The sequence below is a fragment of the Passer domesticus genome, chromosome 6 (genome assembly GCF_036417665.1).
Source record: "Passer domesticus isolate bPasDom1 chromosome 6, bPasDom1.hap1, whole genome shotgun sequence".
Taxonomy (NCBI): Eukaryota; Metazoa; Chordata; class Aves; order Passeriformes; family Passeridae; genus Passer; species Passer domesticus.
Genome location: NC_087479.1, coordinates 50123485 through 50136352, shown reverse-complemented (window position 1 = coordinate 50136352; position 12868 = coordinate 50123485). Strand labels below are relative to the sequence as shown.

The window sequence follows — 12868 nt, the reverse complement described above, 5'->3', positions numbered from 1 at the left end:
TTAAACTTTTCTTAGCCTCTAGGAAATCTACCAAAAATGCTTATAATAAAACCAGAAAATTTGAGACAGATGCTAGGTTATTTAGGGGATGCTAGTAAAGAACCCCAGTATCAACATTGCTAGATTTTACCCTGTTCAGGTAATAATGGAGATGTCTTCAAACTGTGATTATGCATTGAAAAGATGAGTCAACCAAATTAGCAAAGAAGTTAAAAAGGCATAGCAAAATGACTGAACCTGTTTTCTTCATTTCTACCTCAGTTTCTGGCCATTTGTTTGATGTGTTGAATAAGAATATATTTTCTCCTTCCCATACTGATTAAATGTAGATCTTACAAAGATATTTCTAGTGTTTCATGCAAATCTAGCATGATATCATTTGGCATGCTATCAATGGAAGAAGAAAATATCAAATGACTGAAGTAATGATGCTTCTGTATTAAATGGAAGAATACATATGCTCATGATAGAGCTTGTTTTTTACAAAGTGGAGAAGTATTGGAATTAAATTCTTGATGTAGAGATGTTTCTGAAAAAAGCACACCCAAAAGAGACTTTTTCATGCAGCAAAAAACATGTTCTGACCTATTTGAAGTCAGAAACTGCCATTTGGCATCTATTAGTTAGCAGAAGAGGATGTCCTGCTGTAAAAGTCCATTATAAATAAGAAAAAAATATTTTAAAAAAGCATTTTTAATTAAAAATAAAATCTGTATAATAGAATCCTCATCTTCAACATAAAAATTTGCAATGATAATGATTAAATGAGTCTGCTGTTTAGTATTAACTAAACAAAAAAAAGGTATTAAAATATCTGGTTTATGCATTAACACAGAATGAGATTTCTTGAGCTTAATTAAAAATATTTTAATATATATGCATGTATACATATATCTATATATATAATTAGCTGCCATGAATTCTATTTTGTATAGAATGTAGTTCTGTACATATATTATTTCATTTCTGTAAAGATATATAATTCTGAAATGTTAAGTTTGTAAACCTTCAGAAGTTGAAAATACATTCCTTTCTAAGCAAGTGTCCACCTAGGAAATAAGATGGAGTATTTTACATTTCATAAGGCAGGCAAAATCTCCAAAGAAACTCCACAAGATCTTGTTTGTTTATGGTGTTGGGTTTTTTTAAGCAAATATATTTATGGAATGGAGATGGCAAAAGTTTTGCTCACAGATTTGTATTTTTGAAAAAGAAGCCAACTTTTTCTCACTGTCAATATTGTGCATTGCAGACTGTGAAAATCAAAAGATCTGATTTTCCAGAGCGATTCAATTGACATTTCCTTTCCACACTCTAGACTTCCAAAATGTTAAGAGTATTGATTAAACATCTGGTATTTTGGTAGGTTTCCCATATCTTTAAAAGAACAGCTCTCAAATGATTTGGAGACTCCAAAGGCTCAAAAGAGGAGCGTGCTGTTTCTCATTTTAGTGTAATTGAACAGATTTTGGAGGGAGAAAAACTTACTTAAAGTTTTATATATGTTGTGCTCTATAGATGTATGCATATAAATGGAATAAATACTCCAAGTGGCATCTCCTTTCATTTTGGATTGTCATCCTTGTATTAATTTGCTATGGCTAAAAAGGGAGGCTGGTTTCTCATCTATTTGAGGAAACAGCAATAATTACAAATATGCCCATAATCTGCTGGTTTAAGAGATTAGGTTCATGGCTGGGCAACCATTTCTAAGTCTCTAAGCAGGGCTAGTAGTAGACACCTACAAAATATTTTTGGTAAAGGATGACTGTGGAGTGATCCTTTTGTTGTTACAGCATCCCAGCTGCAGCAAGCAGATACCCTGCTCCAGAATTCCTGCCGGGTTTATCAGTGAAATTATCCTCCATGAACTTGTCCAATCTTTTTTTATCTGTGTGACCTCCATGACATCCCGTGGCACTGAGGTTTGCAGCGTGGTAATGTGCTCCATGGAAATGTACCCTGATTTATTTTAAATCTCCCACTTGGTTATTTTCTGGGCTGTTCCCTTGTTCCTGTATTTTTTCAAAGAGAAGTAAACTGTTTCTTCTTCACTTTCTCCTCTTAATTCCTGTTTCTATAAACTTTTCTCGTGCCTTTTTCAAACTGAGAAATTATTTTTACCCTTATATAGTATGGAAACTGCTTTAATCTGTCCTGTAGACAACCTTAGTGACCCTCTGATTCTACAGAACTTTCAAATTTTATGCATCTATGTCTATTTTTAGTTTGTTCTTTTGAATAAGAATTCAGGAGAAAAGTAAGAAATGAGGGGAGCAAAAAAGGAAAGATTCTCCCAGCTTCCATTTTCCTACTTTTCACTCACTCATGGGACTTTTTTTAATTTTTGGAAGGTAATATATTTGCTTAACCTAAACATATCTAAAATTTCTGGAATTTTATGCCATGAGCAGACTGAATTATATTTCTAATGCAGAGAATTTTTTTCAAGTTAAAACAATGCTGTGTTTCAAATTGGCTTCAATGGGACCAGATCTCACTCTCAGAAATAAATAAATGGGAAATATCTAAAACATTTCAGTTTCCAGCATTGCAAATTTGTTGAGAAAAATTTGGGCAACGTTTAAGTTGCTGTTGTGCCACTGCTGCTTTCTTGTCATCACTCAGATTTATCTGTTTTATTTCTTGGTTTGGACATGTTTGAATGATGCAATCTAAGCATGGAACTTCAGAGAAGGAAAAATTGAATTTTTTTATCGATTTTATTTTAAAAGGAGAAGAGTTCTTGTCAGAATATAAAACTTCAGGGTTTAGATTATACTCTAATAAATTTTAAGCTTCTGACCAGAGTCTTATGTTCTCAGGAAGGTAAGATTCCCCCCTCTGTAAAAATTCCCTCTCCCCTTGGATGTTTAGCATTCGCTTAGCATGCTTTCCCAACTGTTAAATGTGTAACTTTATTTATGGATGAAAGCCACCACTGCAATGTTCTTCAGCTGCTCTTAAAGTCTGAGGGCTGAATGAATTTCAAAAATGATACATCTCACGTGCCTGGGTGCCAAGTCACAATTTTTAACTTGAGTTTCATTTCTCAACAAAGCTCTTCCCACTCAGCCCTCTGGTTTCTGTCTCAGCAGACAGGTCAGGAAGTAGGAAAGGACAGGTCGGGTACATGAGCTGGACTGCTCCAAACACAAAATTTCTCCCTTTTTTATCAGCTAATGTAGCTCAGTACCCAGCAGTGGAAACAGCTTCCAAGATGGGAAATGAAGGCATGGAATTCCCACTGACACTTTTTATTCAATAGGATTTTTTTTTTTTTTACTGTCTTTCTAGGTCGACACCATGAAGTGTGAGACAGGGAGCTGGCAGAAGCTAGAAGGAATTTGGTAACAGCAAGGTAATTGTTATATTCTTAATGATCCTAGTATTGCTTAAGGGATCAGTTATATTAATAAAACTAGTTAAAAATGTTTCCTCTGATAATTTTTCATCCAAAATTAAATTTTATTGAAACAAAATTTGCTAAAAGAGAAGTATCTCAGTTCAGCCAAAAATTAAAAGTCCAATTAAATAATTTTTTGGGTTCTTTTTTCCTGATAAAAATACATTGTTGTGATTTTGCACCTCATTTTCCATCACTGTAAATGTATTTTTTAAAAGCTGCATTCACACAATTATAGCATTCTGTCCATGGCCATTATTTAATAATTGAACTGTAGTTACTATTGCGGCGGCAACATAATCACATGGATAAAGGTGTCTTGCAGAAAAATGGATGATCCAAAAAACAAAACGTACTCCGAGAAAGTCAGGTATATCTTTCTAAAGTCTATGTTTTTATTCCTGATTTGTTACCTTTTGACAGGATCCTCACTTCTGGTGAGGGGAAGAGAATCAGAGATTTTATTAGCAGGAGCAAACAGGTACCTTATATTGTAAAGTTCCTACACATATTTCTGGAATGCTGCATACAGCTCACTGCAAAGCTCAAGGATAATCTGCAGCCAAAACCAACATGAAACCAAAGTTTGAAACATTTTGAAGAAAACATTGGTAAAATGTAGGTAATTTATGCAGGGTAAAGTAAGCATGTAATTTAAAGAAGGAGAAATTCTTTCTGACAGAGCTGAGCAGCGATAACAGCGCTGAAATTGCTCAGGTTGAACAGTCATTTCCCACTTTTTCAGGCTGATTCCAAAGCTCATTAATTTTTTCCCCCCTATTGTCTCCGAAGAGGTTTGGATGGAGTTCTTCCCAAAAAGGGGCTGAAATAAGAGTTCTGGGATAGCAAAGAACTTCAAGTGGAGGTTTGATTTTTTGCTTGCTCAATTCCAACTAATTTTTCTCTTCTAGATCCTGCATTCAGAAAGGTAATAGAAAACTACCATGACTCAGCTTAATAGGGAAAGGGAGAGTGGTTAAGGCAGTTAAGAGAAATGTGGAGTATTATTACTACCAGTGGACTGTTCTCTTGTTCTTTCAATTTCACTCCAAGAACTAAATGGATCCTTCAAAATCTGGCTACCTACCAAGGACACAATCAAACATCTGTGCACCAGATGCACAGAGCATTATATCCAGCTGTGTTACTGCAGCTACATCTGCAGAACACAGCATTTGTCAACTTCCATGGCCAGCAGGCTTTGGAAATCCTATCTATAGGAATTAAAGCTTGCAGTAGAAGTAAAAGTGTGGGTTTTGCTTTCGGCATTTTTATGTCTTCTTTTACCTGTCTGCATTTCTCAACTGAGTTGCTTGTGAGATTGAAATATTGGCGGGAAATAGCAGGTGAGTTTTCAGCCCTGGAGACCTGGTTTCAGGTTATGGTAAATAAAAGAAAATGAGTTTCATCTCCCCCAGTATTTTTATTTTAAATTTTTACTTTTCTCTTAGGAAGTATCATAATCAAAGTGTTCAGAAAAATAGCCTTATCTTTTTATGGAGCTGGTAAAGTCCTGTATTGTAGCTGAGGAAAACTGAGGAGAGCATTTCTCCTAGAGACCACTAGAGCAAACTTCCAGAAGAATTTGAGAATTTCTATTAAACTTGTTGAAGTAATGAGTTTTTGTCAGGAGGATATACTGTAGGTTTCTCCTACCAAACACTCAGAAGCATATGGAGGTTCTCTTGCTACATAAATTAGCGAAGTTCTATCATTCACTGCAATAATTGTTTTACATATTATCCTCTCCTTTTCTATTCCGCTCAAGGATCTGTTGTAGTCATCATAAAAACATGGGAAAAATATTATATTTGTACACCTCCATTGATCTTTCCTAACCATGTAACTCTGCCTTGTTAGGGTTATCCATTAGCAAGTTAGTAAAAGGAAATGAAAACTTTTTCCTTTTGCACAAAAAGGAGAAAAAGCGGCATTTGGTGGATGCAGATTGGTAAGAGTGGCCATTCTACTGAACTGGCAATATTCCTTGAGGTTTTCAGGCAAGTGGTTTTAAATTATAAATATAATTTCTCACAAACAAAGTGTAAATTTCGCCCTACTGAATGCATAAAACATTTTTCATGCTGGTATGTTTGCATATCTAAACTTGGTGTATTTTTATTTTAAAATGTCTCTTATATTTTTAGAAGTTATTGATTTGCTTTTTCAGTTTTACCTTGCTGAATCATTCTACTCAAAGTTCATCTTCAGTAAATACTCATTCTTGATCAGTTGTATTCAAACTTGTGATTTTGTTGAAATGATACATTGTCAAAATTTGACCACATGCAGATATATATTGCATTTGTATATTGAAATTAAAAATAAAATAGAGGGATTATTTTATGCATATTGAGAAAATGTTTAATCAAAAGCACCTAAAACTTTGCAATCATATTTTGAAAAAAGAACAGACATTTGTAAGGAAAAATTAATATAAAAGCATAACATGTCATTTTATTAATGTTTACTAGTACCAGACCCCTTATGCAGCTGCAAATGCTAATTATTGACCACATCTTACATAAAATTCCCTTTAGCTTTGATTCAATGTTCTCTCTGTTTATTTTTGAAACTTCTTCCTCTCTGTGTCCTGTTCTTCCAGTAGTAATGGCTGGATTTTGGACACATCTTGCCCTGCATATTTGCCTCTTCTGACACTGTCAAGAGCAGAACAGTGTTGTGGTAGCAGGAGACATAAACAAGAGGAAGAACATTAATTTCCCCTAACTTAAATCATAGGCAGTGTTATCTAGGCTCTGAACTTAGTTGGTATCCAGATAATAGTGGGAAGCAGGATGAAACATTTTTGTTTCTATTCCAGGCCTTTTAATAGCAAATATTTCTCCTTGGGAGAAATGTTTTCCTAACTGGACATTTTTTCTCCAAAAATGGAAGTTCCACTCTACTGGTAAGTAACTCATATGAAAGCTACTGGCTGTTTTTCTGCTGTTTGTAACTGGAACCAGAATAAAGGTTACAAATTGTGATTCACAGCATGGGTCTGCTGATGTGGTTAAAATGACTCATAAATTAAGGCGACGGCAAAATCAACTGCATTAATGCGATCTAGAATAAAATTAAGTAGTTGTGTGATGTTCTTGATTAAATGGCATAAAGTTGTTAAGGTAACTGAATTTAAGGAGAAGGGGAACTGATAGTCATAGATATTTCCAGTTGTTTTACTGTAGTGAATGTTTAATTTTTGCATTTTGTTTTCTATGATGTTAAAAAGAACCCACAAAAAATACTTCACTGATTAAAACATACTCCACATCTTATGCAAAACACATCTGAGATAAAATTACTCCAGTCAGAATGTGGGAGAACAGAATTTTATTCCAAGATTACAGCGTTCTCACTAACATTCTCAACTACCTATACACTTCCAGAATATTTTGTAATGCTTTAAAATATCCTCACTGCACTTTTGAAGTCAGCTATATCAGTCACAGTTACGTTTTGTCTAGGTTGGTAGGTTTTTTTTACCTCATTTCCTCATTGCCTTTGTCTTCTTCTGCAAGGAAAAAGGTTGGAATTATGTGAGTGTTTTCCTTTATTGCTGAAATATGCTGTTCCTTTTACATGACAGGTGTCTAGGATCTGTGCATTCCCATAGTGTAAATAAAAACATATTTACAAAGCTCTGGAATTAATGTCCTCTTTCACAAGTGAAGAGATACTAATGAAAGAATAGGCAGGGAGATTTAAGTAAACAGAAAAAATAAGGGTGAGCTAGAAGGTTATAAAAAGTAAATAATATCAAATACTCATGTTCTGGAAAGTAGTATCTTTCCAGAAAATATATAAACATGGATAGAATAAGGAAGAAATAACCTGACAGCTGCAATGAATTTTGAAGTTTGTGAGGAGCACTAATCTTGCTAGGTACAGCTGGAGAGACATGGACAACAAAAGTAGTAAAAGAAGCTGTTTTGACAAATTGTAAATTAGACAAAAGAAAGCTAGAAACAGTTGAATGTTCAGAGGAGGTTTCAATTGCTGTATTATTGTTCTCTATTCTAAATGAAAAACTATTCTCATTAATTTTTCTAAAAAAAGTCTTGCTTATCCAAAACTTTATCAAATCTAATGTTTGTTTGAAAGTATTTAATAGATGTCAGATGGTTAATAGATGTCAGAAATGTTTGTGTATAACTTGGTCATCATAAATAAAAAGTACCTTGGAAGAAAAACTGAACTTCTGAAAATAACTTTGATTATTTCACGCTGAAATGGTCAGAAGTGACAAATGTTCAGTTCTGTGATTTACTCTGGTAGTACAGCCTTGTCTGGTGATGCTGTTACTATTGGCTGGTGGCATTTGTTACTATTGTAATGTCCTCAAATAGGTCACTCAGCACTTTATGGACAGGCAAAGGGAAATATGAAAGGGGTCCTAAAGTCTTTGGGCACAGTGTCTTGAGTAGCTATGATAAAAAAACTCTTAATATATTTTTTATTCAGCTTTTAGATGTTCAAATCTGAATCCTTTAGGAAGATAGGTAATATTTTTTATTACAATTTTCCTATTTAGTGATAAGAAGCGGATGGAAAGAGGACAGGCTCTTGTATCAGTAATATCACAGAAGGCAATAAAGTATTCACTGATACATGATGTGCTAAGCAGCTTCCTACAAGGAATTGCTATGAGCTCTACTGTCATCTTAGACTGAGAGAGAAGGCAGGGGTTTAGGAAAGCATCATTAACTTTCTTGCAGAACAATTGTGAACAGTTTCCAGAATATTGGATTGCATTTTTATGCTGAAGCTCTGTCGGGCCACGTAGAACGGCTGTAGGTGTTTTTTTCCCCCCTCCTTATTACCTGCTTTCCTTTTGGAGCACTGATGTTGCCAACTTTTAAACTACCAAGTTATTTTTCATCTTCCCTTGAAAGATTTGGAAACAATGATTTTCCACAAGTCAGTACCTTGTTAAAACTTGGCAAATGGCCATAGTTGTAAAATTTTCAAATCCAAAATACTTATTCTATTAGAATCCATTTTTTTTAATTTTAGAAGAAAATTATTTTTTTAGTGCATGGATGCTGCTATTTGTATGGTGAAGTCCAGGATACATTTCTTCTGAAGGGAGATACAAAGAAATGATTCCAAAAATAGGAGATCAGAAAGAATCTCACCTAGAAGAGTTCCATCAAGATATGGTAACAATATTGCTGTGAGTTTGAGTGAGGAGGAATTTTCAACCAAGAGTCTTAGCTATTGCTTAAAAATATTTTTTAGCTGTTGTTAGGAAGCTGACTCGTGGTACCGTAAATCCTCTTTGTTTTCTGTATCCATGGATATTCTGTGCCATGTTTTGTTCTCTTTCAGATTTGCAGCCATCTTAAATAATCTGGTCAAGACTAGAAAAGGATTCTTGGTGTCTCAGATAATTTTTATTCTTTCTCTTCATTTGTGAAATATCTATGGCTAAGGAAGGAAGTAGTTATAAATCTGATATGCTGACAGGACTACTTTTCAGAGGAAAAAAATGTCTGGCTCATCTTCTAAACTTCGTAATAACCCTTTTTCATATGTTGAACTACTAAACCATTGTCATTTACTTTTTTTTTTTTCCTGGCATAATAGCAAAAAGAAGCTGTTCTGTTTTCAGGTGTGAAGATAAGGAATTTGAAACCAAAGGTCATAGAGACTTTGTAGTGTTTCCATTTTTTGACCCTAAACTTTCCATATAATTTTTTTAAAAAATGATAATAAGTTTTATTATATCTTTGTTTTGTTTTGCAAGACAAGCTTCATGTGACCAAGCACAGAATAAATTTATCACTTGCAGAAGTAGTTATAGTCTATATCTTCCAAAATGAACCTAAATTAGAAATTAATAAAGATATTACAATAATTTATTTTTCATTATTGCTCTTTTTCAGTTCTAGAATGATTAGTCAGGCTGCTAAGTCATGGGTAATGCTTCTCTGCTTTTCCTTTCCTACTTGTAACTTGTTGACATTATCATTACTGTTTCTGAGCTATTGTTAAAGATAGTCATTCTGACACAGGTTTTTAAAAAGGGACCGATTTTCATATGAAATAACTTCATTTGCCAGCAGTCTTTGTACAGTGTTTTATATAATAAGTGTTAGAGGTCACTTGCCAGAAGTTCTTTGTGTCTAATACATCAATCTCATCCTGCTGTAAGCGTGGGAGTTCTATTTTAAATCGTGGTACATGTTTCTCCTTGTCTTTGCTGCTTTTATTTTTGTCTCTGCCATAGCACTGTGATCTGCTATGATTAACATCATGCCCTTGAAATCCAACATTCTCACTATATGCATGATATTTTCCTTTAACACATTTCATAGAAGGGCAAGTTCTACTTTGTTGCAAGCATCACTTATTCAGAACTGGAAAAAATTCATTTATTTGGTCGAAGGTTCCAAGGTCTTCAATCAAGGGCAGATATTTTCCTAGCATCCAAATCCTTTTGTTGCAAAGACTTCAAGTTTTGGACTATTGTTATTCTTCCCTCCATTTTATTTATGTATTTAACATTTTTCTGTTTCTCTCATCAATGAACAAAGACTAAATAAAATATTAAACACCACAATAATAAAATTAAGCTCGACATATTCTGTCATTTTAAAGCAATTAAAAACTGTCCCCTTACAGCCTAGCAGAGACTAAGTATGGAATCTCTCTGATGGAGGCTGGACACATTCACCAGTGTGGCCATGTTGATTGTTTCAATGCAGCTCCTGGCAGATTTTAAAAGGCAAAAAGCACAATGGTACTCATAGCAGAGCCCTGACTCAATCTTTCAGCTTAAGTCGTTCATCTTTCTTCTCAATTACCTCAGCCTTTTGTTTTTTCTTCTTTTTGTAACCTAGATCAATTCCCTGATCTACCTCAGAGTAGTTCCAAAAAGGGTTTTAGCACCTCAGCTCAGAAGTGGGATGGTTGTATAAAAATGGTGCCCAGGAACTATTTCAGTTGGCATTGTTCCCATCAGCTTTGCACTGTCAAACCAGGTCCTCAGACATGAAGACTATATAAGAAAATAGCAAATTAATTGGATATATTGGAAATGAGAAAAATATAGGACTGATCTTTTCAGGAAATGAAGAAATATCACTCTTTTTCAATTTTTGAGATTTCCCAATTTTAATATAAATTAAATAAATTAGAAAACCTTTTTTAAAATCCTACATCATTGTTCAAGTGCTGCATGAAAGGGTGTTCTCACATTGCCAACATATGTTATTCTAACAGTAATCCAAAATTAAGCTTGCAATGAATGATCAACAGAGAAACATATGTGTTCTAGAAAAAACAATACTTATGAAGCAAAATGACCGAGTGCTGTGGTGGAAAATGCAGCACTACTGCAACCAGCAAGGTAAAGGGACTGCATTCTGAGGAAATTCCAACACTTTTCTTCTTTATCTAGGATTTTGAAGTGTTCCAGAATTGCAAAGTATTTTGGTTGAGTAATATCTGCATATTTTATTTCACTGTTATTGTTCCAATTCATGTCACTGTAGTGTATCAAAATAGCATTAACATCCAGTTTATATCTGTTGGCCCCATAATTCTGTTAAGGCATCAGAGAAACTGTTTCTGTTACTGGATAATTTTTTGTGAATCACATCTTCTTGATATTTGTCTTCTAAGCCATGTTTTAATGTGAGTGATCTGAGAGGAGCCCACTTTCCCAAGCATATTTCCACAAATAAAAATCTGCCATCTTGATAGCTTTGGCAAACTGCTTCAATCCTCATGTTGAACAAAATACTAATGACCAAAATTCTGTTTTCCTCAACTCCTTGATTAACACACATTTGTAAAACTATGGTTTGAAATCGAGCTATTCTTTTTCTTCTTCAAAATAAGTGATAGATATAAACATCAGTTATTTGCAGGACTCAAAACATCAGGTCTGTGACATACATAGACTTTGAAAAAAATTATCTGTATTTTCAGTTGCTATACAGGCTTTTTCTGTAGCTGCTGACTCGATGTTGTGAATCTTTGCTATGAACAGAATTTTGTTTTAGCTTCCAACATGTTTCTGATGCACCATAGCAAGGTGCACTGGTTTTACTACATGTTGATCACTTTTCCCAACACACTCTTCAGAGGTAGTACTAATTTTCCTTCTGTAATTTGTTTTTCTACCTGATCCAAACTATCCCATGAACTTGTCCTGTCTTCTGGTGCTTTCTCACAAGTCAAACTGGATGTTTCATGGTTCTAAGAGCATATTACATCACTGTAGGGGCTGGAGTAAGTTAGAGTTACCTGCCCAATCTGTTTACAATTTTCTAAATGAAGTCCTTTTTCTCATTGTTTTTACCGTTCTCTAACAAAAATAGATCTACAACTGGAAATGACCAGTATTTCAGCAGAATTAGTGAGTATGCTGTTAGAAAATCTTGGTGATCTTGCTACTTGTTTTTTGTCAAAAGAGCTGCATGCCAGCAGCGGCCGGGGGGGTGGGGGGGTGTGGGTTTAATCTTAGACTTATTTAATATTTTTTGTTTGGGCTTTTAAATTTCTCTCTTGATCTTCTCAGGGGTGCTCTTGTGTTTGCTTTGTGCTAAGGACTGGTCTTAAGGAATCTTGATGTTGCATGATTATTTGCGGCTTGGCTTTCTCTCTCCAGGCTTGTGTTCCATTCAAGCCACTAAACCAACTGGCAGCAAGCTTCTCTCTGGCTTTCCACGTACTGCTGGGAGGCAGAAAAACCAGTTTTATCCAGACAGCACTGTGAGGATGAGTTGCATGAAATTACTTATCCAGTCTGCTTGCAAAAAATTTACATTTCCTGTCAGCATATGCATTGTCTGTTATTAAAGACATTTCTAGGACTTAAAAATGCCATACCATATGAGAGTATGGTTTGCTATGTGGCACAGAAAACTGTAGGTCTATTCAAAAAAGTCAGGTTTGAATGTGTTATCATTTTAAAGTACATCCTTAAATGGATGAAGTGGCATATATCTTCCCACAGGAAATCAGAATAAATAGGTTATATTGAGCAGTCATCATCATCTAGAAATGGGAAGTAAAATGTTTTCTACAGATTTTCTTCAGAGTCTTCATGTGGATTTTTCTTTACTTCACACCAAATATCATTAAGCTGCTAGTAGCTGAAAATCTTGTGTGTGAGGACAGAAGATAGCTTTCCCCCATCAGTGAAGGCATTTTTGTTTAATAACAACTTTGATCCTTCTACTGTTGGCAATGGTCATTGAGAAATCCTGACATAAAGAAGGTATCTGCAAGATAAAGTTCTACAAGGGATGATTAGCAGCACTTAAGTTTTCTTTCTGTTGAAAGGAAGAATCCCTGATTGAACAGTGCATTGAATGATATGACAAGCAAGTACTTGATCCCTGTCCAGCTGGAAAGGAATTGTATTCATCAGCAGCTTTTTAGCTAAGGATGTCTTTATATTTTCACTCTTTGTTTGAGTCTCTCCAGATCCTCCCTTTACTTCAT

General features: G+C 34.7%; 1 long non-coding RNA gene across 2 annotated transcripts in view; it reads left to right on the top strand.

Moving 5' to 3' along the window:
* The window catches only part of LOC135303497 (uncharacterized), a 171359-nt gene extending 158491 nt beyond the window's left edge, over positions 1 to 12868 (top strand). The window contains exons 9-14 of one of the 2 annotated variants that reach the window (XR_010364973.1): positions 3298 to 3361; positions 3830 to 3887; positions 4318 to 4752; positions 6231 to 6317; positions 11740 to 11777; positions 12030 to 12868. This is a non-coding gene — a long non-coding RNA (uncharacterized LOC135303497). The remainder of the gene's footprint in view (positions 1 to 3297; positions 3362 to 3829; positions 3888 to 4317; positions 4753 to 6230; positions 6318 to 11739; positions 11778 to 12029) is intronic. The other variant, XR_010364974.1, reaches the window with a different exon arrangement.